Below are 6,428 nucleotides of genomic sequence, written 5' to 3'. Positions count from 1 at the left end.
GCCATCAACCAAGATGGCGGCCGAGGTTTTCCTAAGGGGCTGATGCCCCTGCCACCAGCTTGGTTGATGGCAGGGTTCGTGCATGTAGCATGTGTGCGTGCCATCAACCAAGAAAGCGGCGGAGGCATCAGCCCATTAGGGAAACCTCAGCCGCCATTTTGGTTAATGGCAGGCATGTGCGCACAGCGTGGGCAGCATTCACCAAGGGAAAGGCAGGTAGGTGGGGCATGTGTGCGGGTGCCAGGGCCCCAGGGCAGGCTGGTGCTCAAGGGCCCTGGCATGCCTGGTGCCGGCCCTTGCTGTGTGGGTGTTGTGCCCATGACAGTTTATCCGCTTTGCAAATGGGCCAAAAAAAGTTGGTGACCCCTGCCAAGAGTAAAGAGATACCTTCCTCATGCTTCTGTATCAGTGAATGGCAGCCAGGCACTCCCGACTGGCCATAGCACAGTACAGCGATCATGTACTGGGGGGCGATGCTGCACAGGGAATGAACCATGCCCACCTTTCTTGGTACGCTTGGTCCTCTTCGAGAGGCAGCTCCACGGCTGAAGAGAAGAACCTGGCCAGCCCTATCATTGGGCAGAGTGAGGCGACTGCCTCTGGCAACAAATGCTTGACAGGTAAGGAGCAATGGCAAGGTGTTGTGGCGAGAGACACGTGCTATGTGTACATGCTATGTGGAGTGCCGTGCACCCCCTAAATTATCTTGCTGCCTGTCATGGCCCCGTCAGAGGACTCCTCAGATGAGGACGACTCAGGAGTAACAGCAGCAGACCCAGGAGCAGCAGGAGACACGGAGGAGCCTCCTGAGAATCCAGCTCCTTCTGCCCCTCAGCTGCAGAGCACCCCAGGGACAGCAGAGGCCCTGCAGCCAGACACAGACAGTGAACAGGATACTCCCCCCTCACCTGCAGAACGTAGACAGCAGAAGGTCAGGCAGAAGAGGGGCAGGCCTGTCTCCTTAAGGCCCAAACGCTGAGGGCTCACACCTGCTGTCCATCCTGCTCTTTATAAGGCACACCTTGGCTGCAGCTTGTTGCTGACTGCAACGTCAGGCGTGGCTTTGTGTAGACCTAGTTTCCCTGCAGCATCTCTTTGACTGACCTTGGCAATTGATCCCGGACCTCCACTGACCTCGCTTCTGGACTTCTGACTCGGCAAGTACGCTTCGGATAGGCCTGGCAGATTTACAACCCGACTGCTGGCTAAGGACTTTCCTTCCCTGCCAAAGACCCAGGGATTTCCAGCCCCCCCTGACACTGCTGATGCAGTGTAGAGCTGACAGTTTGCAGTCAGCCCAAACAAAGCAGGCAACAAAGGAGTGGGGGAAGTGCTGACCATGGAGCAACTCCAGCAGGAAAACTTGCTCCTGCGCTCACAAGTAGACCAGCTGCTGTTGGTCGTCCAAGGCTTGCAAACCCAGCTAGCAGCAGCCCCACCCCCTCTCCCTACAGGGAGAGCCAAGTGCCCTGTGACTCTCCCAGAGAAATCTACTGGGGCTTCCGACCAGCTCTCAGCCTTTTTGGCCCAGGCCCAGCTCTTCATGGAGTTACGCCCAGAGGCCTTCCCAGATGATAAGACCCGGGTGGGATTCTTGATTAACCTCTGCACCGGGGCGGCAGCTAGATGGGCCACGCCCCTGCTCCTCGAGCGGAGCCCCGTGCTCAACGACCTAGCCGCCTTCACCAGAGAACTGAAGGCTATGTTCGGGGACCCAGTCGAATCTGCCACAGCCAACCGCCGGATACGCAGGCTGCGGCAAGGCCAACGCCCCTTGGGGGAATATGTAACAGACTTTCGTCTATTGCAACAAATCCTGGGCTGGAACGAAGCCGCTCTCATGGACCAGTTTCAGGAGAGGCTGTCGGATGAGCTCCTGGATGAGCTAGCTAGGGTGGAGCGCCCTGGAACCCTGCAAGCCCTCATACGCCTGTGTCTCCAGATTGATGGGAGGCTGGAAAGCAGGCGTGCTGCCAACCGACCCCGGCCAGTCTACAGAGCATCAGCCCCAGTGGCTGGGCCCTTGGAGCCTGTCGGCAAGGACCCTACACCCCCGGCAGAACCGATGCAGCTGGGAGGGGCTCGGCCACGTCTCTCTGCGGCCAAAAAGCTGCGACGCCGGCAACAGGGCCTCTGCCTGTATTGCGGGGCCCCGGAACATTTTGCAGCCCGGTGTTCCGTGAAACGACCCACAGCCCCTGCCTCGGGAAACGCCCATGCCCCGGCCTTCACAGGCCCCTGAGCCGGGGCACCCTCATGGTTCAAGGGGCCTGCCACCTCAGTTCCTCACCGCCCAAGCATCTGACTGTGTTGATCGCACTGACAGTCCCCAGAAGGGGGACCCTACAAGTACCCGCCATGCTGGACTCAGGATCCACCAGCAATTTTATGGACGTGTCCTTTGCCAAGCTCCACCGGGTTCCTAGTCAACCCATTCACCGCCCCCTCCTGGTGGAGACTATTGATGGCCGGCTTCTCGCCTCGGGCCCTGTAGTACAGGAGACAGTGCCGCTCGACATGGCCCTGGGGGAGCACGAGGAAAGCCTCCAGTTCTACCTGGCTGCCGCACCCCACTTCCCGGTCATGCTGGGCCTGGCATGGCTCCAGCGGCATGACCCCATCATCCAGTGGTCCACGGGCCGACTGACCCTCGGATCCCCCTATTGCCAAGCCAACTGCTGGAGGCCGAAGGAGCGCATCCTGATGACCCAGGAGGCAAGCTCCGTGCCCGAGGCCTTACCGGAACAGTACCGGGAGTTCGCGGATGTGTTTGGGAAGCAAGAGGCAGACCAGTTGCTGCCCCATCGTCCTTACGACTGTCCCATTGACCTGCTCCCCGGAGCCAAGATTCCCGTGGGCCGGCTTTATTCCCTGTCAGAACCCGAACTGGCAGCCCTCAGAGAGTTCCTCGACAAGAACCTGCGCCGAGGGTTCATTCGCCCTTCCACGTCCCCTGCAGCCGCCCCTGTCCTCTTTGTCAAAAAGAAATGTGGGGAACTCCGGCTGTGCAATGACTACCGCGCCCTCAACCAGATTACAGTTCGGAATCGCTACCCTCTGTCCCTGATCCCAGAACTGTTAGAGCGGCTGTGTTGCGCTCGCATTTTCACCAAACTAGACCTGAGAGGGGCCTACAACCTGGTGCGTATGCAGGAGGGCGATGAGTGGAAGACGGCCTTCCGCACCCATTATGGGCACTTTGAGTACACCGTGATGCCGTTTGGCTTGTGCAACGCGCCTGCCGTCTTCCAGCACTTCATGAACGACATCTTCCGGGACCTCCTAGACTGCTTCCTGGTGATCTACTTGGATGACATCCTGATCTACTCGCGGAACTCCTCGGAACATAAGGAGCACGTTCGAGCGGTGCTGCAGCGCCTGCGGGAGCACCGCCTCTTCGCCAAGCTCGAAAAATGCGCCTTTGACCTCACGACCGTGGATTTCCTAGGCCATCGGATCTCGCCCTCGGGTATCCAGATGGACCCCGCCAAAATTGAGACCATCCTCCACTGGGCTGCTCCGCGAAGCCCCAAAGATGTGCAGCGCTTCTTGGGCTTCGCCAACTATTACCGCCGGTTCATCTCCCACTTCTCCGAACTCACCACGCCCATATCAGACCTGCTTCGAGGCAAAGAGAAGTTTGTTTGGACCGAGGCCGCTCAACAGGCCTTCCGGCGCCTCCAACACGCCTTTACATCTGAACCCATCCTCCAGCAACCTGACCCTACCCGACCTTACATAGTGGAGGCCGATGCATCGGATAAGGCAGTGGCAGCAGTCCTACTTCAGCCGGTGGGGAGCAAGCAGTCCCTGCTTCCCACTCCCGGAAACTCAACGCTTCGGAACAGAACTACACCATTTGGGAGAAGGAGTTACTGGCCATCAAAGTAGCCTTCGAGACCTGGCGTCATCTCCTGGAAGGGGCACGCCATCCGGTCCAGGTACGAACAGACCACCGAAACTTGGAGCACCTGCAAAACGCCCGACGGCTGAACCAACGCCAGATCCGGTGGTCCCTGTTTTTCTCCCGGTTCCAGTTCACGGTCACCTACCTCCCTGGCCGCCGAAACACCCTAGCAGACGCGCTCTCTCGCAAGCCAGAATACCGAGCCGAGCAGGTCGATCGCCCCCTTTGCCCAATTCTTCGCCCAGAGAACTTCGCCGCTACACACCAACCACAACCCCTCCTGGACCGGGTGCAGGAACAGCAGCAAAAGGACCCCTACGCCCTGGCCCAGCAGTGAGAGCTCCAGTTAGGGATGCCCACCCGGGACAGCCCCTTTTCCTTGCAGCAGGGCCTCTTGTATCACTGGAACCAGTTGTACGTTCCCCCGGGAGCTCTGCGGGGAGAGGTCCTCCACCTCTGCCATGAAAGACAGCCGGCAGGGCATTTTGGAACGTATAAAACCCTCCACCTGGTCCCACGGGATTTCTGGTGGCCCCGGGTCCAAGCGGACGTCAAGGACTATGTAGCTGCCTGTGATACCTGCCAGCGAGCCAAGAGCCACCCCGGCAAGCCCCCGGGGCTCCTGCTCCCACTGCCTACCCCCCCGGGCCCTGGCGCTTGGTCTCCCTGGATTTTATCACGGACTTACCGGCCTCCCGGGGAATGACCACCATCCTTGTCGTCGTAGACCTGTTCACCAAGATGGCCCATTTCCTCCCCTGTGCCGGCCTACCCTCTGCCCCAGAAACTGCGCAACTGTTCTTGAGCCAGGTTTTCCGGTTACATGGCCTCCCCGACCACCTGATCTCTGACCGAGGACCCCAGTTCACCGCCCGGTTCTGGCAGGCCCTGTTTCGGGCCCTGCACGTCCAGATCCACTTGTCCTCCGCCCACCACCCTCAATCAGATGGACAAACAGAACGTACCAACGCCACCGTCGAACAATACCTGCGGTGTTACACCTGCTTCCAGCAGGACAATTGGGTGGATCTGTTACCGCTGGCGGAGTTCGCGTATAATAACTCCGTGCATGCCTCCACACGCCAGACCCCGTTCTTTGCCTCTTACGGCTACCACCCCCGATTCTTCCCCTCAGTGCTACCCCCGTCGCCGGTCCCCGCTGCGGATGTCATGCTGCAGGAGTTGCAAGCCCTGCAGGCAGTCCTGAAGGAGCAGCTGGAGCAGGCCAAGGACGCGTATAAGCGCTTTGCTGACCGCCACCGCCAACCAGGCCCGCCGCTGAAGGTAGGGGACCGGGTATGGCTCTCAACCAAATTCCTGCGTTCGCAACGGCCGTCTCACAAGCTGGCGGCTCGGAATGCAGGTCCCTTCCGGATCACCCAGCAAATTAACCCGGTGGCGTTCCGGCTCCAACTCCCTGCCTCCTTCCGCATTCACCCTGTCTTCCATAGATCACTGCTAACTCCCGCTCTCCCGCCTCACCCCTTGGGTAGTCAACCACGGCCCCCACCACCTATACAAGTCAACGGGGAAGAGGAATTCGAAGTGGCACAGATCCTGGACTCCCGGAGGCATCGGGGCCGCCTCCAGTACCTCATAGACTGGCAGGGGTACGGCCCTGAGGAACGCTCATGGGAAGATGCGGCGCAGGTGCATGCCCCTCGTCTGGTCCGGCGCTTCCACCAGCGCTACCCGGATAAGCCGGGCCCCGGTGGGAGGCGGAGGGTTGGTTGTGGGGCGGGGGATAGTGTCATGGCCCCGTCAGAGGACTCCTCATATGAGGACGACTCAGGAGTAACAGCAGCAGACCCAGGAGCAGCAGGAGACACGGAGGAGCCTCCTGAGAATCCAGCTCCTTCTGCCCCTCAGCTGCAGAGCACCCCAGGGACAGCAGAGGCCCTGCAGCCAGACACAGACAGTGAGCAGGATACTCCCCCCTCACCTGCAGAACGTAGACAGCAGAAGGTCAGGCAGAAGAGGGGCAGGCCTGTCTCCTTAAGGCCCAAACGCTGAGGGCTCACACCTGCTGTCCATCCTGCTCTTTATAAGGCACACCTTGGCTGCAGCCTGTTGCTGACTGCAACGTCAGGCGTGGCTTTGTGTAGACCTAGTTTCCCTGCAGCATCTCTTTGACTGACCTCCTTGGCAATTGATCCCGGACCTCCACTGACCTCGCTTCTGGACTTCTGACTCGGCAAGTACGCTTCGGATAGGCCTGGCAGATTTACAACCTGACTGCTGGCTAAGGACTTTCCTTCCCTGCCAAAGACCCAGGAATTTCCAGCCCCCCCTGACACTGCTGATGCAGTGTAGAGCTGACACTGCCCTGGGTACAGCAGAGGATGCTGTCCTGTCACCAGTTTTGAATAAGATGCAATTCCCAGGCTGATGCTTTTCAGTTGCCAGGATGAATGGAATGGGGAGGAGGAAAATACCTTGTTGTCCTGCACAGGCAGCAAAATGTCTTGAGCCAGCCCTGAAGGAGAAATAATGTTCCTGAGCATTATTTGCCAGAGCTGCT

This window comes from Rhineura floridana, chromosome 12, assembly GCF_030035675.1.
Source record: "Rhineura floridana isolate rRhiFlo1 chromosome 12, rRhiFlo1.hap2, whole genome shotgun sequence".
Classification (NCBI taxonomy): domain Eukaryota; kingdom Metazoa; phylum Chordata; class Lepidosauria; order Squamata; family Rhineuridae; genus Rhineura; species Rhineura floridana.
This window is presented reverse-complemented; position numbering follows the sequence as displayed.